Source organism: Camellia sinensis, chromosome 15 (genome assembly GCF_055761805.1).
Source record: "Camellia sinensis isolate YWXY chromosome 15, ASM5576180v1, whole genome shotgun sequence".
Taxonomy (NCBI): domain Eukaryota; kingdom Viridiplantae; phylum Streptophyta; class Magnoliopsida; order Ericales; family Theaceae; genus Camellia; species Camellia sinensis.
In genome coordinates this window covers 48,186,961-48,212,080 of record NC_138975.1, presented here as the reverse complement: position 1 = coordinate 48,212,080, position 25,120 = coordinate 48,186,961, and the positions used below count along the sequence as shown (strand labels likewise).

At 37.7% G+C, this 25,120-nt stretch overlaps 1 pseudogene across 1 annotated transcript; it reads right to left on the bottom strand.

The window, feature by feature from the left end:
* Nucleotides 1–6,773: 6,773 nt before the first annotated feature.
* On the bottom strand, nt 6,774–24,854 carry LOC114262225 (U2 small nuclear ribonucleoprotein A'-like; annotated as a pseudogene). The gene is made up of 8 exons (XR_014356324.1): nt 24,824–24,854; nt 23,186–23,370; nt 11,509–11,517; nt 10,956–11,085; nt 10,647–10,852; nt 7,742–7,914; nt 7,290–7,341; nt 6,774–7,114 (listed from the first exon to the last, which is right to left on the bottom strand). The product of XR_014356324.1 is annotated as a U2 small nuclear ribonucleoprotein A'-like (transcript).
* Nucleotides 24,855–25,120: the final 266 nt, after the last annotated feature.

Genomic DNA, 25,120 nt, shown 5'->3' with positions numbered 1-25,120 from the left:
GTTGAATTATACTTGCATATAATATAGTTGAACTAAGTTGGCGATGTTTCTAATTGAAATATGACAAATAACTTAGACTCATTATATGGCAGAAGTGAAATTATACTTGCATATAATGGAGTTGAACTAAGTCGAATTAACCGAGACTTGCCATGTCGGCAGAATCAAACTCAGATTGGGACTAAGTGCATTTGAGTAATATTAACAGAGGAACCAAAGTTGAGAACCTCGACTAGTCTCTGTTCGAATCTAACCTCGACAACAAGACCATAGCCACATGCTTAATGCGAACCTAAGTGAAACTTAAGTTCACATCAGGGGACAGAGAGAGCTGGAGAATAATGAATGAAGTTTAAAGTGTTTAAGAGTTGGAATTTTATAGAAAAATTTACAAGCTAGAGTTGCCTTAACACTTGTTGAAGTTTTCAGGAAAATTTACAAGTTCAAGTTAAGCCAAGGTAATATTGCAAGAAGTACATACATACTTGCCAAGATGACCAGGGTTGTCCACCTCGGGGAATATAGAAGACAGAAGTCTTGATAAGAAAGAGTAAAGTGGCAAGTTTAAAACCAACACTTGTGAAAATACTTTTACAATGTTTTCAAGTGTTGTTTTCAAGTGTTAAACAAAGGCCGAGGTAAACAATCAAAAAGTTATGTCCGAGGTATTATACTACGAAGAGGTTATACAGATAAAGGTACACTTTGAAGACATGCAAAAATATTCTAAATATGGAAGCCGTAAATCATATAAACACTTAAAAGAAGAAATTATACTTGCATTCAAAGAAAAAAGGCACTTCGGCCTGCAGAATGATTACTTGTTCTGATACAAAAAGGGCATATTGGCCAAATACAAAGCTAACATTGTGTAGAACAAGGTATTACAGCTAAGAAGGAAATAGAGGAAGAATACAAAGAAAAGCAGAAATATTCTAAGTGTTAGGGTTGGCTTCATCAGTTGGTGGTGTTACACTCTTGTCAGCCTCTACCTCGGCATCAATCTCATGCAGTGTGTCATCAAGGCTCTTATTGGCAGTCTCGACCTCGGCCTCAGAAGTGGTCTTTTGGACCTCGTCCTCTTCATCCTGAGTCAAGTCCAGGACTTGCTCATTGAAAGTTGGGAACTTGGCCCCAATAGAACCCGCAGAATCGGCTGCCACCTCGGCCTCTTCGTCATCCTCTTCTTTTTCGCCTTCTTCCTCCCCAGCCTTAGCCTCAGATTGGCTTGAAGCAGGAGGGAATAGCACTGCAAGTCAGCCTTCATCATAAAGAGGGGAATCCTCGGGGACAGCCAACTCCATCAGAGCAGCCATCCAACCAAGGGTATAACCCTTGTTGCATGCCTGTCTGACTTGTTTCTTGTACTCCTCGTGGACATTGGATGCCCCCTCGGCATAGGCCTTCTCATCCGCTGCTTTGATTTCGGCGTCTTTTGTGGCCAAGGCACTTCAGAGCTCTGTTTGGGCATCGGCAGTTTTTTCTTCGGCCTCTTTTATTTCAACTTTGAGGACCTCAACAACAGCCTCTACAGCACCAGCCTTTTCTTCGGCTTGATCTTGGGCTTGTTTAGCTACCTTGGCTTGATCTATCAGGACTTTCATTTTGGCCTCGGCGTTGTTTAACGACTTAAGCAAGCCAGTAGCCTCCTTGGTCTTGTGGACTAGCTCCTTCTTCAACTCTTCTGCCTACATCACAAAGGAGTGGGCGTGCCGCCTAGAAGAAATGGAAAGAACAAATTTAGTAAACTCTTTCAGTATGAAAACAAAGAATGGAGAGTACCAAGTGTTAGGAGTTTACCAATACAAAGTGATGCACCATCAGAGCGAAATTTTCATATTCGCTGACCTCGGCCATACAGTTGAGGTCATTGGGAAGGAGCAATGCAATAGAGAGCGTAACGCCGACCTCAATGTCAGCGGCACTATCACCGGTTCTGACTGGCTTGTCCTCGGTCTTGATAGATGGGGCCCAAGGGTCATCAGATTTAAGTGAACCCGAGGTGGCTGCGGAGTCCGACCTCGGCTTCTTTGACTTAGCAGTTTCAAAGGGTCATCCTCAGCAGGTCTCTTTTCGGCAGCAGAGCTAGTTTTCTCAATCTTGGAAAGCTTTGAGATTGGAACTGTATCTTCATATTCAACTTGGGTGAAAGAGGCTTTTTCCTTGGCCCTCTTTACCCTTTTTTGCTTTGGTTTGGATTGGGATTGTGATGGTGAAGATTGGACTGTGACAACACCAGGGATGTCGGCAAGAAGGCCTTCAACGACAGCCTTGTTGCGTCCTATCTCGTTGGCAGTGGTGGCAATTGTGACTTTAGTGCCGAAATGAATTGCTAGAAGTGCAGTTGGTGGTTGGCTGGATCGGAAACCGACGCCTCAACACTTTGGCGTTTTCGGCTACGAGTTCTACCAGCAAGAGTGTTGGCGGAAACTCGGCAACGGTGTCAATGCTGTGCTAGAGAAATTAGTTGGGGAATAGATGTTGATAGATGCTCTGCTGGGTCAGATGTTGAGACTTGGTCAGGCCGTGGTGACGAAGTGGTAGGAGGAGTTGTTGCTGAGAGTGGAGACTTGCTCTTCTTGGAGACGTCGGGCAATGTGGATTTATAGGTCGAGATGTAGTTGAGCAACAAAAAGGCCTTGCGCTGATTGACAGGCAAGCCCAGCAGCTTCTTGAAGTCTTTGCTAGGATAGAAGGTTTTGTGGAAGTCCTTTGGAGGTTGAGGAAGAGCTACAAGTAAAAAATAGACATTAGAACATATAAAAGGAACAAAGTAATAAAGACTTGAAAACAAGTAAAATGACACTTGGCTCTTACCATTACCCTCTTTAAAGACTGTTTGGCTCAAAGGGTAGAGGTAGAGGTCATCATCTGGTGGAAACTCTCAGTTGCCCGTGACGATGAAATAATTATCTCCAGCATCTTTGTTGGAGTCTGGGAGGTCGGTGATGAGTTTGTACTCAGTGGATCTCGGCTTAAGGTAATAGATATAGCCTTTTTCGAATATTAGGCCACACTTGGTGTAACAGTATTGGATGTCGGCTAGAGTAATCCTAGCGTTCTCTCGCTAGCTAGGGCAATTATACCGTTGATGACTCTGTAAGAGTTAATGGCTAGCTACATTGGGTTAAGTTTGTAAAAGTGAAGGACTTGGCGGAAGAGGATGTCAAGAGAGAACCTAAGTCCACACTCTATGAAGGCCACAACGGGGAAAGGCATAGAGTCCCCATCAGGCATGATGGAGTCCTCATCCCCTGCCAGCCTAAGGTGAACGTCGGCTGGGATGGAGAACTCTGTCCTAAAGTACTCTAGTTTGGCCGGGGTGTTTACTCTCCACCTAAACATAACCATAACGTCAGCTAAAGGAGGAAAGCACAAGATTCTAGGGGAAAATAGTTGGTATGGATTTAACGGATCTCGGCTGAAGCCCTAAACAGAAGCTAGGGCAAGGGTTTTTTAAGGTCTAGGGGAATTTGTTCCAATTTTCCTAGGGATAGTGGTTTCTATCAAAACCCAAGCCTAAATCTATGTGGAAACAGGGAATTAAAGGCAAAAATCTAGCAAATGCAACAAGAAAATAGAAACAGGAGCGTGATTCAGACTCTAAAAAAAAAAAAGAATGGATATTCAAGAACATTTTACAAAGCATGTGCAGATATACAAAGCCAAGGACAGTGGCAAAACAACAAATATGTATGTGATTCAGAATCCAAAAAGCAGAATCAAGAACACCGTGTAAAACATGTGCAAACGTGCAGAAACTAAGGAACAGTGGCAAAATTCCTCAAACATCATGTGAACAGTTCGTGTGTGCGTATATGGATCCAGAAAGCAGATTGAGCAACATAGAGTTACAAACAAGCAAGTTTTTACCCAAGCGGTTCAATACCAGAAAATGAACAGATTCGCGAAATCATGGAAGATTGAAAATTAAAACAAAGAAAAAAAAAAAGAACAAAGAAACTCACCAGTTGGGTCCGAGGTTGTGGTTTGCCGGGGTCGGATAGCGGAAATCAACGGAGCAGAATGGTGAATGTTGTACCGGAGGAGGCGAACGGAGTGGTTGTGGGAAGCTCGAAAAGGCAACAATGGAGGTTGAGGGTTTGTTTAGAGAGAGAGAGGAACTCGAACGCAAAGGGAAAACAAAGATGCAAAGGTGAAAAGACGGAGAGAGAGTGAGGTGTTTTTGATTAAACACAAAAAGGCGGCAAAATCACAATTAGTGTGCCTAGGACGACGTGTCTGTCAGGCAGTGTGCACAAAAGCGACGCGACCTGATTACGCGTCTCAGGTAAGGACCAATGAGGAAAAGACGCGTAGCGAAAACGGTAGAGAAACCATGCGTGACAGCTCATGCGCATGTGGAACTCTTGGAGTTCTTGATTTAATGAAGCAAAAACCTCAGCTAGGGAGACAATCTCGGTTAAAGAACTTAAGAAAAATTTTGTTTTTGGTTTTTGGGCATTGGTAAAACAGATTGCAGTCTTGGTCATATGGGAGCCGACGAGTTATGACCTCGGTAATGAAGGGTATGGCAAGTTTTAGCCGACGTGCTGTATGGGCGAATGATGTAGGTTCCATCACCTCAAGATACCGAGGTAACAGAACTTAGGGGGCAATTGTGGAGGCATATTTTGTGAATGACAACATGTGGCCAAGGTGACGCAGAAATGTCAGCCGAGGTGCCACGTGTCTTAGTCATGATGCCGAGGTGATCTCGGCTAGGCCGAGGTTATCTGCGGAGATACCGGAATCCGAGATGAGCGGATAAGTGATAAGAGTCCTAGAGTGGAAGAGGACCTTAGCCTGGATAAGGATAAAGCTCTTAGGGAGTTTATCTTTATCTATTGGAGAGTCCAAGATGAGCATTGAGCCAGAGTCCAAGAGAAGCTAGGCTTCTACAGAGATCAGGTTAGTGCTGGCTATAAAAGTAAGGCACCATCGTGGGTTTAAGGTATACTTTTTGTATACTGGCTAGTGAGTTAAGCACTGTTTGCTATCTTCAAGAGATAATTGAGTACTGACTTGATCGTCGGAGTGCCCCCGGGTGGACGAACCACCGCCGAAGTCTTATTTTTCTGTGGCAGGTTGTTCGGGCACAATCTATTATGCCGGTATTCTCTAGCTAAGTTCTTGTTTGGCAGTGAGGTCAGAAAACAGTATCCACAAACATCATGGCTAATGATGGACAATTAAGCAATTGAATGGACCCAGAACGCATGCTTAAAGTATTCTAAATAGTGCAAACTTCTTTTTGAGTCCAAAACCAATCACAAATGCATATTGACTTTTTACATAATCCAAATTTGCTCATCTATACTAATATCAATACTAATATATATTACAAGGCAGAACCCACTTTGGTGTTGTGCTTCGTTAACAGACTCAAGATTGAGAGGTTGGGTAGTTGGTAGATTTGTTGGCCTTTTTGTATAGGGTTTAATGTTGGGCGGGAGGAGAGCGGATGGTTTGGATTAGGGGTTTCAGTTGTTATAGGTGTTTTTTCAGTTTCGTCGTTTTATTGGACTTTGTGTGGTGGTGGTGGGAGGTCTTTCCCTCGGTGTTGTGTGTGGCTTTATGGTGTTCCGTCGAAAGTGCCTTTCTTTGGTGGACGGCAACTTTTGATAGGATCTTGACTATTGATAATCTGCTCCGTCAGCATCATATCTTGGTTAATTGTTATTGCATGTGTTGTGCAAATGCGGAGACAATGAATCATTTGTTTATTCATTGTCCGGTTACTTCTCGCTTGTGGGTGCTTGTTTTCTTTGTTTGAAGTGGTATGAGTTCAGCAGGTGATGGATATTTTTCGTTGTTCGGGGGGTAATTGAGTTGGGAAGTGGCGGTGAAGAGCTTAGGCATTAGCTCCTTTGTATTTGATATGGTTGCTTTGGTTGAAGCAGAATTGCCGGATTTTTTAGGGGAGTGCTCAGTCGATTGCTCGGTTAGAGTCTCGATTTTGGGGTGTTATGTACAGTTGGGTGTCAGGAAGAGTGAATTTTGATTTATCAAAAAGGATATATATCCTTCAAAAACCATCTAATTACTATTAAAACAAATTTAATTTAATTGCTATAACTCAACGGGAAAATATGCAAAGAAGTGGTTTACTAGCAATTTTCCACAACTAAATAACAATCCAACGACTAGAGGGAATTTATTATTGTTATTATTGACAGGACCCCAACTGAATTTTTTTGCTAGTAGTTTAAAATTTTCTGAATATTCTAGCTATACGAGCAGTTGTAATTACTAGTTGGCCAACAAAATACTTATTTGAGCTGAAATTATCTAAGTTTATTGAGTACAGAGCTTGCATATTCTTATGATAATACGACATGTGATGAATACCTTGAGTCTTGAACCCCTGAACATCCTATAGTTCGTTATCTTAAAATTTACAGGACATTGAGACAAAAGTGGAAGACCATGTAACACCCATGAATATTTAGTTTCCAACCAAAAAGAAATCACAATTGGATTGAGTACGCCATATCTCCTACTAAGTCAACCTTGTACTCCCATTACGTCAATGTAGGATTTCCTGTTGGTTGGTGATATCAAAGATATACCCAATATTTACTTCACATTATGATATTCTCTCCCTCTTTTTTGTTTTCTATTGATTCGCTTCAAGTATTTTTGAAGTTCCCAAAAACTATGTAAGGGGTGTAGATACAAATTAGGCATGTTGTTTTCTGTCTGTGATCACTAATTTTTTTTTTTTTCCTAGTTATTTTTTGCATCACAAGTTTTACAAAATTGCAATTAGGTTCCCAGTAAAGATTTCTTTGCTGATGTTAAATACTAATGTACTTGGGGTGTCTCTGAAAAGAATACCCTGGGAAGAATTTCAGGAGCCTCCACTGTACCAGGCACCAGACTTGTGAACAATGGTTAGCAGTTACAATGTTCATGTAAAATGCTATTAATACCTATTCTATTTCTGCAGATTCATTATTCTTCTGTTCAAGCTCAGCATCTCTTGGCCCCCATCATTAGCTTCAGTTTGCTCATCTGTGACCATTTTGTCCTCTTTGGCTGCTTCATTGTTGGTCATGCCATCATTGTCACCAATTTTCAGATCTGCAGGAAGCTGGCCTGACTTCAATGCCTGCTCATCACATTTTAAACCAACATCAAAACCATCAAAATGTCAACAATTTTTAAAAACAACAAACGTTAGCTACCAAATTAATGATAAGAACAAAATCTATCCAAACACCACCTCATGTGCTAGGAGACGAAGCAATCAAAAAATGGAAATCATTCGACAATTGGAGAATCACCTTTTCAAGCCTTGCTACTTCTTCAAGTGTTTTGAGAATTGACAATGGCAGCCTGCAATGATATTGTCAAAAACAGTAAGCAAAGTGCTCGCATGAAAGCACTATGGTCACATAATGAAGGCTCCATGAAACAAGGTGAGGATCGCTTGATTTTGAGAACCAATTATTAGCAAAGATAGAACTAAGTCATAGCAAACACAGGGCTACAGTTGTCCATAGGACAGCAAAACTCAATTCATGTGATCTACACCCAATAATCACTGCAAAGATTAAGAAGAGTTCACATATTAGAATAGTCAACTACTTAAATATAGTAAAATCTTCTACAATTCCAATCCTGATGAAGCATTTCCTTCCGGTCTAGGATTTGGAGCCTTAAGCCGTTAAAATAAAGAATCAAAAAGTAAAGGGAAAAGGAGAAAGAAAGAAAAATTATGCAATGAGCATATTACCTTGATAGCTATAATTTGCTCTGGTGTAGGGGCAACTGTTTTAGGCGTTTGCTCTTCCTTTGGAACCTGAGGGTACTTGGAACCTCTCCAGGTATAAATGTCTTTGCAGATTCTTTTTCACCCTGTTCTTCAGATTCTTGTGATGAAAATAGATTGTGTGCCTCAATTCGCTCCTACACCAACAGCAAAACATCATATTTGAAAAGACAACCACGTATTATGTTAACACAAACCATCTAAAAGCAGTAGCATCAAATACAAAATAGGGGAAATGAAATATGAATACAATTGAATGAGAACCCATGAAGTCAAAAATTACACTATGATAGGATTTAAATACTGTGAACATCAGCAAGAAGCTACAAAAAGGCATATGCATGCAAGTGTCCATAAGAAGAGAATCAAAAAATGTCTATGCATAAAAAATAAAAAATAAAAATACATATGATGTTTAGGATAAAGCAAACTTCAGCAAATAAACACCAAAAAGAGTACAATTTACGTGTAAAGATGATTGATGCATAAAATAGGTTATTTTATTATGACTCAAATGATTTCGCTTTTAAACATATATAAATTGCATCTTCAGCAAGTGCTCCATCTTAGTTCTATAAAAGTTTCTGAAAGGCAATTTTAAAGAGATTAAAACCCAAGGGAAAAAGGCAGAAATACCAAGCACTCTTGTCCCCAATAGTTATAAAAGAACAAGAATCTGTTAAATGTGTACATATACTTACATATTCAACATATATATTGAGCAAAAATGTGGGACATTGTTGATCTGACAGTTGGTGTTCTATACATGACTACTTATTTATCTCTCACTTGTGGCCTAAGGCAGAGTATGATTTGCACCTTATTGGACAATTCCCATTCCATGGGTAACTGACAATCTTAATATTTTGTTAACTGATCCGTTTCAAGAAATCCCATTCAATTGGTTTAAACTTCAAAGGAGTTCGTATGAGAACTTAACCTTGGTGCAGAGAAGCAGCAGTAATGGTTGGAGATTCTGGAGGCATTGTGGTGGTAGCAGGGGAGAGGGTACTGTTGATGGTGGGGTCACATTGGTAGTAGAGGCAGTGCAATCGTAGTGACAGTAGTTAGTAGATGGTCAGTTGCTTACCATGGTTTTTGTGGAAGCAAAAGTGTTGTTATACTAATGTTAGAGGTGGCAATTGTGATTGCAATGGGGAGGTTGGTAATGAGCAGGCTGTCCCGAAAGAGATTGAAGGATTATAAAGGTAGTTGTGGGGAAATGTAATGGTCAAAGTGGCCACAATGCCATGATTCAGGCCTAGATTCATTTTTCTCCAACTTTTGTAGTCAAGTTCAGACTTCTCACTTAGACTTGCAAATTGTGGTTCACTTCCCTACAATCTTAAGTTTTTTAAATGCCATGCTAGAACTAATTGGAAACAAGTTCAACCTACAAATCAAAATACTTAGACCTTGGTTATGTCATTTGAAAAATATTTTATACAACACGAGACGAACACATCAACATGGAAAATTCCAAAAAAGTAGGGCATTGATATGCTTCGGACAAGCTACAAATATTTATATCTTAATATTATGTTATGTAGGAATATATTATATTAAATTGTTATTTATGTGCATAATATATGCAAAATTAAATAATTATTTATGTCTTGTATCTAATTCTTTTACATGAATCTTCTATTGGATTGTTCTTAATAATTATACATTTTTTAAGAGTATAAGAATTCATGTCAAATTCCCAAACTTTGAAAATCATGTGTTAGCAAATGTTCAGGAAGTGTTAGTATTATGTTTATATTTTAGTGATATACATGGCCAAGAAGTGACGATCATGTCGCAAAATGAGTGTCAGACACATGTCTGAAATTATGATTTTTATTTTTAATTATGGACACAGAGAAAAGAGTATTGGACGTGTCCGTGAGTATCCGAGGAGTATCGGTGTCTGACACTACATGTTCGACACAGACACGTCACCTACTTAGAAGTATCCATGTTTCTTAGTTTATAATATAAAAATAGTAAAAAAGAAAGGAAAATCCCACTGCAAATTTATAGATACAAGGCTCTGTGAAGTTGAGGGTTGTCACCTTTTGCCACTTTCAAAATTTAAAGCAACAATATAGTTTCTAGTTACATTTCACTGCTTATCTTCCTCAACAGTTCTTATCTAGATGCCAATCATCACGTTGTTAAAATCTTATCATTCTCAATACCTGGATCAATAAAATTCGTGCAAAATAACAATTTCATGTATGTGTTTCATTAGTTAGACAGTTGTACAGTCACACCAAACCTGGATGCACCACTGAACTTCCCATTTCAATTCCAATTCTCACCCAGTCTCACCTAGTGCTCCTAATGTCACCATCGTTCAAATCTGGTTTCTTGAGAAATGATGGGATCGCTTTCTAGGCCAATTTCAATTCCAATTTTGATACGATGCTAAAACTCTTATGGCAAGTTGGCAAGACTAATTTTGGAATCAGCTCCAAAAGAACTGTGATAGTCTAACACACCACCAAATAGAGCCTTACCTTGAGAAAGCAAAGATGAATCTAGGTCAGTTTCAATACCAATCAAAGCCAATATTTCATTTCCATATATTTAGTGTTGGATTTTCACTCACCTCAAACCAACAACCCTTCCCCACCCACTCCCAAACCCACTTTCAAATTGTACATATTCGATTACAACCCCAATGCCTTTCGAAAAGGCAGAGGAATTACAATTACCCGATTACAAATTCAAGATTAGGAACACATTTGCAGTTGAAAAGATTGAAAAGACAGTCATTTCACATAACAAACAGAGGCTTGGTTCTCAAAAATATTAAGCCCTAGCATGCCTAACATAAGAAAGTCAATGATAATAAATATGTTAAAGATAACAACAAACTGACCTTATGTTTCACTTTCTTGAAGTCCAGCACGTGTAATGATTTCAGTTTGTGGATGACATATAAGCAGTAATTTGGCTTCTTTGTAATATTATTATCAAGCAGACGAAGGAACTGCAGCTTTGTGAGTGATGCAAGGGGATCAATCTCAACCAAGTTAGTTAGACGATTGTTAGTAAGAACCAGAGTATGCAATTTCGGCAAAAACTCTGTAAATTCACAAAAAAAAACAAAACAAAACAAAACATCACATATCAAGCTAAACCCATTACGAAAACAAAAGGAAATATTTGAATGAATCAATGGACTGACCTCCAATGCTAGGATTGATGCGGGTAATTCTATTGTTGTTAACTAACAAAGTTCCAAGTCGATTTAGGTAAGGAAAGTTTTCGAGATTAACTATCTCATTATCAGACAAATCAATGGTGTCAAATTGATCCTGTAAATGAACAAGTCAGACTTTTAATAAAACCCATTACAAAAGGGAAAAAAAAAATTAAGTTCTACAAAGTTGAAAGACACAAATGCCGTCTACTTTTATTTAATCATTAGGGGTATATCAAAAGCTAAACTCATCTCTCAGTCCCACCCAAGGTTTCCATAACAGCAATCTTATTTCCTACAAAGACACATGTAAAGAAAAAAAGAAATAAATAAAAATTCATAGAGACCAATACACAAACACATAACAGGCACAAAAGAGACATTAGTGAAAAAGAAGAATAGGTAGAGTGGATGCAACACTAGCAGTCCTGGGGTTTCAAAACCAAAACCCATCATAGACCTTATACATTTGATGTATATAAAAACACAAATTAATAGATGGGTTATGAATGAGAGGGGAAGGGGTCGAAATGGAAACCTCGAAGATCTAATTCGCGCTGGCGAATTCCATTGAACAAGTGAGGGCTTTTCCAAATCAAGTCAGCCGTTAGTCTCACCATTGTCTATGCTTTCTGTTGGAAATGGTAGAAAAAATTCTGGGTAAAACCAGAATTTTTCTTCAAGTTTGGTCTACTTTTTAGGTGGGCTTCGAGTGTCGATTTACTCGGGTCAAAGTAGTAACGCGTTCTATGCCGCGTTGTGATTCACGTGGTATATTTGGTTGTTCAAAACCATTACCGAGTGAATGGGAAATTGAAGTCAAAGTGTGCTCTATGAAAATGGAGTTTTGGTGGAAATTCCTTAAGGTTGTAAATTGACTTGTCCCACGTTAATTTGGTGGGAAGTTTTAAAAGGGTTTACAAGGCATGGGTTTGATACTTGGGGTGTGTCCCAAGGGGTACCCAAGTGTTTTAGAGGGAGAGGTTATGGGAAAAATGGGCTAGACCCATTGGACTCAAAAATCACCACACGCGCGCGCGCCGCCGCTGCTGCCCTTTCTGTTTTTTGCTATCTGTTTGAATTATTAACAGATTCAAATCTGTTTGAATTCAAAACCAACAGGTATCATACCTGTTCTATAAATAGGACCACCCTCATTTGATGTTATTAATTCAGAAATTTCGTATTTCACCTCTGCTTATTCTATTCTTCATTTTGTTACATTTTATTTCTGAAAGAAATAGTATAAACACTTAGTGTGTTCGTAAGGCAAACAATTTGTAGTGCTGCTATTGTTTGTGGTAGATCATTTCATCCTGGGAGATAGATGTCCAAATTCTGAAAGCACCGTGGAGAGGACGAATCTGTCTTAAGGACACAGTGTCAAACACTGGACTTGATCAGAAAATAATTCGAAGAAATTAAATCAAGTAAGTTATTTAATTTATTTTCAGTGTTGTTTTTATTTATTTAAATCAGATTTTAATTTTGTTTTTGTAACAAAATAAAATCTGTTTTTATTTATTTATTTATTATTTCGAGTTTGATTTTTGTAATCAAACAAATTCTCTCTTTTTCTTTATTTCTTTAAATTCTAATTGTTGTTGTGTACACAATAGAATTAAATCTTTTAAATACAGTGAAGATTGTCCAACAATCTTATGACAGAATCCTTTTTGGTATATTCATTGTATTTATTTTCTGTATTTTCAAACTAATATTCTGGTTGGAAAAACAAATAGTGATTTATGCTATTTGACAGATAGTAGTAATATACTGTCTCTTTTCTTTGACAACTAGTAGTAATATACTAGTGTCATTAACAATTGCAGAATATTATTTGGTGTTACAGAAAATTATTTTGGTATTTTATTTTTCTAGTTTTAGTAATAAGGAAAATAAAATTATATTATTTTCTAGTTTTAGTAACAAAGAAAATAAAATTATTTTGTGTTTTAATTTATTTTCTGATTTTGGTAACTAGAAAATTATTTTGTGTTTGTTCTGATTTTTGTAATCAGATAGTTTTGTGGTATTTTATTTCCTAGTTTCAGTAACAAGGAAAATAAAATTACAGTATTTTCTAGTTTTAGTAACAAGAAAAATAAAATGATTTTGTGTTATAATTTATTTTCTGGTTTAAGTAACTAGAAAATTAATTTGTGGTTTGGTTTTCTGATTTTTGTAATCAGATATTATTTCGGTATTTTATTTTACTAGTTTTAGTAACAAAGAAAATAAAATTATTTTGTAGTGTAATTTATTTTCTGGTTTTAGTAACTAGAAAATTAATTTTGTTAATCAATCATGTAACTTTGTGACTCGGTCACAATCTGTTAATTTTATAAGTGACTTATGGTTTCGTTTGGTAGACCACTTATTTTTTGAACCCTTTGTGAAAAGGTGTTAATTCTTTTGACTTTATCATAGTTCATCGTGAGTATACATAGAAGAATTTGTTTCTAGAGTAAAATATTAGTCTTACAAACTAATTTTATTTTTAGTACAATGTGGATTCATAGTCTTGAATTGTTTCTGCACTTGAGTCGGAAAATAATATATATTCACAAGGACTTTTGCATGCATATTTAATTAGTTTATTTATGTACAAATCAAACTTATTAAATGAAGGTATGTTTTGTCATTTTGAAATTTAAAGTTTAAATGCGTTGGATTTTCTTTATGAGTTGAGAATCCTTTTATTTCATGATGCAAGTGATGGGATCATGCATGATTTATTTATTTTGTTAATTCATTATTTTTAGTTGATGCGTTTGATATGCATGTATGATATCAACTCAAGTTATTTCTTAACAATAATTTCAAGTGATTTGGAATGATAAATTGTTATGTCGACTTTGGACATAAGCAGGTTAATTTGAATATTTCTAATCAATTTTAAATGGGTGTTTAAACACCAGAGAAATTTAAACATGAAGATGTTTGTAATTATATCGTTCCGTTTAATTGGGAAGTAATTTAAGAAATCTTTTACGTTGATTTTTAGTTTATTTTGAATTGTGTGACATGAAATGTCATTAATAATTATTTTACTTGCGTAGTAAAATTTGTTAAACCATGAACCATTTTATTAATATGGGGGTGTATCTCTTGCATTTGTTGAGATAATTTAATTTTCTTCTGTCACAAATATCTTTTATGACAGTGACACTTTTTCCGTAAATGAGTTGCAAGAATGTATACAATCAATTGGGTTTTTGAATTGTTCGTTTCTTAGGCAAAATTTTTATAAGGATATGATTTTGTCAAAACATTAATTTTGATTTGTGTAGGCATAATTATTTTGGATTTTTGGATTTGAAATTTATGAATCAAGCACATCATAGATAAGAAATGATGAATGCCATGTTACTAAGTTCAGGCTTACCACAAAACTTGTGGGGGGAAGCAATATTGTTTGCTAATTATGTTCTTAATAGAATACCCCACAAGAAAACTAAAAGCATTCCTTATGAATTGTGGAAAGGTCGACCACCTTCCTACAAATACTTAAAAGTGTGGGGGTGTTTGGCAAAAGTTGAAGTTCCTGTTCCTAAAAAGACTAAGATTGGACCAAAAACAGTAGATTGTGTGTTTATTGGTTGTGCTCAAAATAGTAGTGCATATCGGTTTCTGACTTATAAATCAGAAATACCTGATATAAATGTGAACACTATTATAGAGTCAAGGAATGCTGTGTTTTTTGAAAGGACAGGAATTAAGTTCACAAAAAAGAACTTATGATTGTACACAACGTCAAGAGACTAATAACAATCAAACACAAGAGACTACTAATGGTTTCGACCAACAGGATTTAACTGATGATGAACCAAGACGAAGTAAGAGAACGAGAACATCAAAATCCTTTGGTCCAGATTTTCTGACATACTTGTTAGAAAATGAACCTCAAAGCTTTAAGGCAGCAATGACAGGTCCTGAAGCACTTTTGTGGAAAGAGGCTGTTAATAATGAAATTGAATCCATTATGCAAAATCATACTTGGGAATTGGTGGATCTTCCACCAGGTTCTAAACCTCTTGGATATAAATGGATATTCAAGAGAAAAATGAAAGCAGATGGCTCAATTGACAAGTATAAAGCAAGACTTGTTGTTAAAGGTTACAGACAAAAGGAAGGTCTGGACTATTTTGACACATATTCCCCTGTGACAAGAATAACATCCATTTGCATGCTTATTTCTATAGCAACGTTGTTTAATTTAGAAATACATCAAATGGATGTTAAGACAGCTTTCTTAAACGATGATCTAAATGAAGAGATCTATATGGAGCAACCCGAAGGGTTTGTAGTATCAGGACAAGAAAAGAAAGTTTGTCGACTTGTAAAATCCCTTTATGGATTAAAACAAGCACCTAAGCAATGGCATGAAAAATTTGATCATGCAATGCTTACTAATGGGTTTAAGATAAACGAATGTAACAAATGCGTCTATGTTAAAAACACTGACCAAGGATATGTCATAATTTGTCTTTATGTGGATGGCATGCTTATCATTGGAAGCAGTCAAAACATGATCAAATCAACTAAGCAGATGCTTAACAAAAGATTTGATATGAAAGATATGGGGGTCACAGATGTTATATTAGGAATGAAAATTACTAAAACATCTGATGGATATGCATTATCTCAATCACATTATATTGAGAAAATTCTTGGTAAATTTATCAAGGATGATATGAATTTAGCTAGAACACCTGTAGACGTCAATCTTTACTTATCAAAAAATAAAGGTGATGCAGTGTCTCTGTTAAAATACTCCCAAATCATTGGAAGCCTGATGTACCTAATGAATTGTACTCGTCCTGATATAGCTTATGCTATCAGTAAATTGAGTAGGTACACTAGTAACCTTGGAGAAGACCATTGGAAAGCGATCATTCGGGTTCTTAGATATCTAAGATTCACCCGTGATCTTGGTTTGAACTTTACTCGATATCCAGCAGTACTTGAAGGTTATTGTGATGCAAATTGGATATCGGATACTAAAGATTCAAATCCACGAAACAAACTTGCATCGCACGATCCACAATGGAATCCGAGTTCATTGCTTTGGACAAAGCAGGTGAAGAAGCAGAATGGCTTCGTCACTTCTTAGAAGACATTCCAATGTGGCCAAAACCTGTGCCAGCTATTTGCATTCATTGTGATAGTTAATAGGCAGGGCACAGAATCATATGTATAATGGTAAGTCACGACATATTCGTCGTCGACATAATACCGTAAGGCAATTGTTGTCAAATGGAATAATCTCAATAGATTATATAAAATCTAAAGAGAATATTGCGGATCCGTTAACAAAAGGTTTGACAAAAGAGCTAGTATATAGTTCATCGAAGGGGATGGGATTAAAGCCTATTACATAAGAGTCGTCATAATGGTAACCCTACTTATATGACTGGAGATCCCAAGAACTAAGTTCAAAGGGACAACTAAGTAATGTATGGCTCACTAGAAATCACCAAGGGATTAAAAATTCCCTACCCATTCCCATGGTGAGAGTGATATCTGCAACATATGTTGTATGCAGGGGTATAAGGATAAGCTTTACTTTTAATGATTACTTATATCTTGATTAAGGTATAAAATCAAAACGAGTATAAGGAGATACTCACAATAAGAATCACCTATATGAGTTTGAACTGGGGCCAGTTCTATGAGAATGAAGAGGCTAAATTCTCTAGAAACACTTATGAAAACCAGACGCGTTCAAGGCCAAAATGAACACAACAGTGAGAACCACGATGTGTTAGAAGATATTTTGTGTGAAATCTATTGTCTTGGCTTACACAAACGGCTGAACAATTCAAGGCATCGCGTCCATTGGTTAGCCAGTAAGTCTGATAGGTTATCACTAGGGAAGGTTCAAGGCCGAAAACTACCTATCCTGATGCAAGATATTTTCGACTTATACTCTTTCGATAAATCTGCATATTGTTGCATTTCTGTTGTCATCAAATTCCATTCATGTGGGGGATTGTTGGAAATGGTAGAAAAAATTCTGGGTAAAACCAAAATTTTTCCTCAAGTTTGGTCTATTTTTTAGGTGGGCCCCGAGCGTCGATTTACTCGGGTCAAAGTGGTAATGCGTTCTATGTCGCGTTGTGATTCACGTGGTATATTTGGTTGCTAAAAACCATTACCGAGTGAATGGAAAATTGAAGCCAAAGTGGGCTCTATGGAAATGAAGTTTTGGTGGAAATTCCTTAAGGTTGTAAATTGGCTTGTCCCACATTGATTTGGTGGGAAGTTTTGAAAGGGTTTATAAGACATGGGTTTGATACTTGGGGTGTGCCCCAAGGGTACCCAAGTGTTTTAGAGGAAGAGGTTATGGGCAAAATGGGCTAGACCCATTGGACTCAAAAATCACCACACACGCGCGCGCGCGCCGCCACCGCCGTCCGTTCGGTCGGGCGGGCTGGGTGGTTGGGCTTGTTCGGCCCAATTCTAATATTTTTGGGCCAAAAACATTTGAATTTAATTTTAATTTTGGTAAAATAAAATCCAAAATTCAAATTAAACTGATTTGGATTTTCTGTACATCCAAACAGAGCCCTTCCCGTTTTCAAACATAAATAAACTAGTTTGGAATTAGTATACACCCAAACAGGGCCCTTCCCATTTTTTGCTATCTGTTTGAATTATTAACAGATTCAAATCTGTTTGAATTCAAAACCAACAGGTATCATACCTGTTCAATTTAAAACCAAGAGCCACCTTTACATCTATAAATAGGACCACCCTCATTTGATGTTATTAATTCAGAAATTTCGTATTTCACCTCTGCTTATTCTATTCTCCATTTTGTTGCATTTTATTTCTGAAAGAAAGAGTGTAAACACTTAGTGTGTTCGTAAGGCAAACAATTTGTAGTGCTGCTATTATTTGTGGTAGATCATTTCATCCTGGGAGATAGATGTCCAAATTCTGAAAGCACCGTGGAGAGGACGAATATGTCATAAGGACACAGTGTCAAACACTGGATTTGATCAGAAAATAATTTGAAGAAATTAAATCAAGTAAGTTATTTAATTTATTTTCAGTGTTGTTTTTATTTATTTAAATCAGATTTTAATTTTGTTTTTGTAAATCTGTTTTTATTTATTTATTTATTATTTCGAGTTTGATTTTTGGAATCAAACAAATTCTCTCATTTTCTTTATTTCTTTAAATTCTAATTGTTGTTATGTACACAATAGAATTAAATCTTTTAAATACAGTGAAGATTGTCCAACACTTTCTTCGCTCTCTCTCTCTCTCTCTCTCTCTCTCTCTCTCTCTGATTGTGTGTGTGTTTTTTAATTGAAACTCGAACAGACACAGCGAAAACCCCCAGCTATGATGATGGGTCGTCGAGTGTGGGTTTTCCGTTGTTCTCTCTCTTTTTTTATTTTTATGTTTTAGGAAAACGACATTTGAATATGAATAATGTTGGAAAATTAGTGTAAGGTCCTCCTCTTATGTTAGTAATAGAATAAATTTATAATATTATTTTTTGATGTGTAAGTTTTCTAAATCCCACATCCATCTATCACAAACAAATTTGATATATCTCCCGCTTTCTATCTCTCCCTTCCGCTGCTCTTCTCTCACTCTCTCTCGTCGATCTCAAAGACGAGATCTCTGTTCTTGTCTCACTTTGAAATTGTAAATTCTAAGAATCTTAGTCACCAAATAATTGATTTTTGCTTTCAATTCATGTATGTGAAATTTTGTGAAAAAACCCATTGTTTTGGTTTCTATATTGGGTATTTGAATCCCAATTTTGGGAATTTCTTGGATTCTATTTGGATTTGTGAAATTTTGGAGAATTTTCCTTTTGAATTTCCGCCCATTACTGTTCATTCACGCGGAATTTTGTGCACCTTTGCTTTATATCCAAGCAAAACCACTACGATCGTGACACATGGGTGGACAGGAGATGGCCACGTCTACTCACACCAAGCCCCGGCTACTCACACCAAATAGTGATTACTATTTGGTGTGAGTACGGATTTAATCTCCGCCTTACACATCACCATCCGTGCGTCCATCAACAGATGAAATTGCCTAACGGGTACAATTTCAACAGGGGGCGCTAGTAATATTATATATAGCGCCTCCCCTGGTGTGACCTCCCCCTATATAAAGCCTCGACAAACAACATTCACACCTGTGTAAGTTAAGTGTTAATCACTAAATAAGCTAAATAATGCATCGCCAAGCCTCTTTCCGTTTTTATGCCAAGAATGTTTTCCTCACCTACCCACAATGCCCATGCCCAAAAGAACAACTCTTAAAACTCCTCCAATCTCTCCTCCAACTGGCCTGTTAGCCATACTACATATTTGTCGCAAGGGAGCTCCATGAAGATGGAAACCCTCACCTTCATTGTAACGCCCTCAAAAATACCCATTATATATATCATTGACATGCATTATTTAAAGAAAACACTTTAATAATTTATTATGATATCCATCAGAGTCTTACTAAACAAAACCATTACATGTAACATCAAAGTAAATGCCCTACCGGCTTACATCTTTCCAAGCCAACACTTGGACACAAAGTATGAGTTCTAACTCAAATATAAATAAAGCCCTAGGCTTGAGTGTTTACATGTACTAACAATGAAAAACAAATAACTAAAAATAGTCTTCAAAATCCAAGTCCTTCCAAGCTAAGTCCTTGGAGGTAGCTTATCACCTGAACCTGAAAATGATGTTCCCATAAAGGGTGAGCCACAGCCCAATAGAAATATACTAAACCACATATAAGCAATGAATAAAGCAATAGCATTCAACAGATGGTTAACCAAGATAATCAATTACTTCATTTTACAGTCTCATGACACTATTGTCTAAGACACGTTTTACTTTCCAATTTTATCAACATGGCTCAGAACCTGGCCAAACTTACAACAGTGAATTACATATATCATATTCACATCCTTCCAATATCAACAAACAAATGAGACTCAAGCTCAAATCAAAACACTTCATACTTCCAGATTGATACACATTTTAGTGCTGTATCAATAAAACACTTCTATATAAATAAGCACACATAAAAGTGATGCTAATGGAGTCCATCCCCTATCTCCTCCCAAACAAAATCCGGTTTAGAGGTCCATCCTCTATCTTTCCCTAAACCGTGGAGTACATCCCCTATCTCCTCCCACACAAAACAATGTATGCAAATGCAATGCTCAATCAATACACGTATTTTCTGTATCAATGCAATAGTCAAAATTAAGGACTTAACCAATGTGATTAGTTTCAGTTATTCCTAATCCACATGCAATGTCTACAACAATCACGACTATCCTCCACCGATAGCCCAAAACAGTTATTTCTAAACTGAAAATAACTATGTCAACAATTCAATAGACAAATGATTCAAATTATCCAACTACGCCATTTAATCAATGAATTCCCCAATTCCATGAATTTAACCATTTTTTCCCAATTCCATGAATTAATTATACAAATTAATTTAATAATACAACTACGATTTTTTCCAAAATTTACCAAAGTATCCCCAACATATCACAATACCAAAGCTTAGAACAAAACCTATAAAATGGAGTAGGAAATCCCTACCTCGAAGAAAACAACCCAAATGGTGAAGACAGAGATGAGTGCCCAAATACCAATGTGCTCCAAATCGCCAAATGTTCAGATTAAATGAAAGCCCTCGACTCCCTCTATATTTTTAATAAAGCAACTAGGGTAGAAACACCCTCTAAATAGATCAAATCTAAGAAAGAAGGTGAGTAGGGAGAGAGAGAAGTCGGACCTAGGGTTTGGAATCAAAAGAAGATGAAAAAGACTGATCAAAACCCGCTGCTGTGTATATAAACTGGACAGGCTCGCTCGAGCGAAGACTTGGTCGCTCGAGCAACCAGACACAGAGAAGCTACGCTCGAGCCAAGGAAGCCTTGCTCGAGCCAACAACCCAAAAGCTCGCTCGAGCGAAAGAAAACTCGATCGAGCGAAGAACTCAAACCCTCAGGTCTGTAACCAGACACACGCTCGAGCGAAGGAACTATCGCTCGAGCGAAAAACGAACTAACTCGCTCGAGCGAAGAAAAGCTCGCTCGAGCCAAGAATGCACAGCTACAGGTCCAAATCAGACGCAACCTCTCGCTCGAGCTACCAAACCCCGGCTCGAGCGAAGAACCAAAAATAACAGCTCGCTCGAGCAACAAACTCCTCGCTCGAGCGAAGATCCAAAATTCTGGACAGCAACACTTGGTTTCGAAACCCAACCAACCTGAAACAAACCTGCCCAACACATCCTATAAGTCCAAATGAGAAAATAAGGGACAACAACAACAATTATACAATGACAGAATCTACGGAACTCGAGTGGTCAAATGGGAGAAGACTGGGGTCGCTATATTCATGCCATGGTTCAATGCACGAAGAAGATCCAAACCTCCAACCCAAGATTTTTCGATCTCACTGGAACCAATGGGAGGATCTACCATCCAAATATAGAAAAACTCCACTCGCCAACAGCAAGTCGACAGTATATACAGAAATGGGGCGAGTTCGTCGAATGGGGAGAATTTTCATCTAAAGGGGAAAAGTCCTTCGAAAAATAGAGACGAATTCTGGAGGGAAATACTTGGCGAAGCAGAAACGGAGGAACAATTCTTTGCTCTCTGTAAAGAAAGATGTCCCACCGATTACGTCACAAAATACCCCCAATTAAAAACATTTTTCAGGGATCATTACAAAAGAGAAAGGCCCCCATATACTAGCCCTTTTAATTCATTTCCTTTCTTAAATGAAGAAGTAAAAAAATGGGCAGAAAATAATATTTTGTTTGTAAGTCGAAATTGCATTCAGTACGAGTTATATCAAAATTGCTGTCTCTCCGTTTGGAGGGAAGACAATTTCCTTAGATTAGGGATACACAAAAATAATATAAACAATTTATATACTGACGAAGAACTCTCCTCCTCCTCTGATAACAGGAACCAGAGCAGAGGCCCATCCGCCCAATCTCCCTCTACCTCGAAGAACCCTTAAGAACAGGCAAAACCGCCTAGGCCAGAAGCCTCGGACGACACAATTACTTCTCCGGCAGAATAAGCTTTAAGTACTACGACCAAGACGCCGTCTACAACGTCATAGATGACATCAAATACTCGACAGTACCTACCGAATTAATGAAGAATTTAGTAGGATGCCAGAGGGATTTCCATGTGTTCGTTAAGTTCCAACCAGATCTCACAATTAGAGAAGGAATTTCTTGTATTTTATTAACCAATGGGGACAGTAGTTGGTTAGATTCAATGTCCCCAAAAATGACAGAATGGTTTGATGTTAATGTAACCACTGTCATAATTAATGAAAAATTTTATTAAATTTATTTATGAAACCACTCAAAGTTTTATTTACTTACTATATTTCCCTTATCATCAACTGTTACATCTTGAGTCACATCACTATTTTTTACACTGATTATTACATTTCATAAAACATTAGAAAATTCTGCTGGATCCATAACAACTGATCCTCTACGATCAACTTCCTCTTTGCTAACACCAACCTCTGAAATTGACGGACCAGGATCAACATCAATAGTGTCATCACCACCCCGGCGTACATCAATATCTGACAAACTCGCATTGACAATCTACTGGGAAAATAAACCACGCCTGCAAACTGTCATTACCGTCTAACCTCCGATCATAAACATTTACTCTGACCAACCCACTAGCATTGGGTGCGCAAATGGGGGAATATTCTACCAATATTTTATCAACCTTAATACTTTTTTGTTTGTATCTTAACCTCAATTGAGAAAATAAATTAGGCAACGCAAGTTCAATACAACTGAAACCACTTGCCGAAACACCTTCGACAACCCTAGTTTTTATATCGTCCACCTCCATTAACCTGAACATTCAAAAAATAAAAATACATCAAATTACAATTCTAAACAGTTTTAAAGTACATTTGACTCCTTAAAGTAATTTTGCATTCCTTTCCACTAACAGTAGCAGCCACTAAATATATGGCACCCTTTTGAATGCTTCCAACATTTCCCAACAGCGTATCTTTGTAGTCCGTCCAAACATCAACTGGGAAGAACCGGTCTACAACTTCTATCCCGTGACGAACGTACTCTTTTTCCTTGCCACCAACGAGCTTGAATCTCATTTTCTTTAGCATCCGAAACCGGTCGGACTGGTCAGGATCAACAATGTAGGTCTCAGGATTACCATCGCCAACTCCAATAAATATCTTGTCAGGTGTAGGGACGGAATTTGACGGACTATTATCACTGATGACAAAAAACAACACGTGGTGGACCACAGCTTCGTCCTTAGCATCTTGTCTCAATTGAACATTACTAATGAATTTGATACCCTTAACCACGATCTTATCTGATTAACGGTCAGATCTCTTATTACCCAACTCAATACCATTAAGTAATCTCGTCACGCCTTTATTATCAAACTTAACGTCCCTTAATTGTTCATCGTATAGCTGTAATTTCTTTACTCCCCTCTTAGTCTTCTTAATAAATCGGGGAATATTCTGAATGTACTGTCTGCGAACATACTGGGTCTTAAAAGGTGCACGACTATGGTAACTACGCCTATATCCACTGGCCGCCGGTGTCCTTGACCTTCGGTACGCAAGGGGGGTCCGGTAATGGCTGCTTCCTATTCCTTCCACTCTCCAAACGGAGAGACAGCAATTTTGACATAACTCGTACTGAACGCAATTTTGACTTACAAACAAAATATTATTTTCTGTCCATTTTTTTACTTCTTCATTTAAGAAAGGAAATGAATTAAAAGGGCAAGTATATGGGGGCCTCTCTCTTTTGTAATGATCCCTGGAAAATGTTTTTAATTGGGGGTATTTTGTGATGTAATCGGTGGGACATCGTTCTTTATAGAGAGCAAAGAATTGTTCCTCCATTTCTGCTTCGCCAAGTATTCCCCTCCAGAGTTCGTCTCTGTTTTTCGAAGGACTTTTCCCCTTAGATGAAAATTCTCCCTATTCGACGAACTCGCCCCATTTCTGTATATACTGTCGATTTGTTGTTGGCGAGTGGAGTTTTTCTATATTTGGATGGTAGATCCTCCCATTGGTTCCAGTGAGATCGAAAAATCTCGGGTTGGAGGTTTGGATCTTCTTCGTGCATTGAACCATGGCATGAAGGTGAGGGTTTCTATCTTCATGGAGCTCCCTTGCGACAAGTATGTAGTATGGCTGACAGGCTAGTTGGAGGAGAGATTAGAAGAGTTCTAAGAGTTGTTCTTTTGGGCATGGGCATTGTGGGTAGGTGAGGAAAACATTCTTGGCATAAAAATGAAAAGAGACTTGGCGAGGCATTATTTAGCTTATTTAGTGATTAACACTTAACTTACACAAGTGTGAATGTTGTTTGTCGAGGCTTTATATAGGGGGAGGTCAAACCAGCTGGGGGGCGCCATATATAATATTACTAGCGCCCCCCTATTGAAATTGTACCCGTTAGGCAATTTCATCCGTTGATGGACGTACGGATGGTGACGTGTAAGGCGGAGATTAAATCCGTACTCACACCAAATAGTAATCACTATTTGGTGTGAGTAGACGTGGCCATCTCCTGTCCACCCACGTGTCACGATCGTAGTGGTTTTGCTTGGATATAAAGCAAAGGTGCACAAAATTCTGCGTGAATGAACAGTAATGGGCGGGAATTCAAATTTTAAATTCTGAATCTCCGTATTTGCAACTGTCTATATATCTGGGTGCAGCCTCAGATATTTGTCGGTGGAGAGAGATAAGAGAGATATGCTTTTGCAGTAGAAGAGTTATTACACTGAGGTGATTTTCTGGTACCTTGTTTCGTCCCTCCTTTTCTTTCTGCCATTTTTGTCGATTTATTTGGTATACAATGTTGTACTCCTTAGAAGAGTATCCCTAGAATTACGGGCAATTCACTCAAATGTGTGTAGATCGCTTTTTGACGTGGCAACTAGGACTGTGGGAAGAGAGCCGGCGGAGAGCTCCGGTGAAGTTTGTTTCGGTGTACGAAGAGTAGAGGGCAAAAATATCAAAGCTAAGGTGTCTGAACATAAGGGTTAGCAGAGGTAACAGATCCTGTAGAAGTGTTCGTATAAAAGATTTGGAGTTATT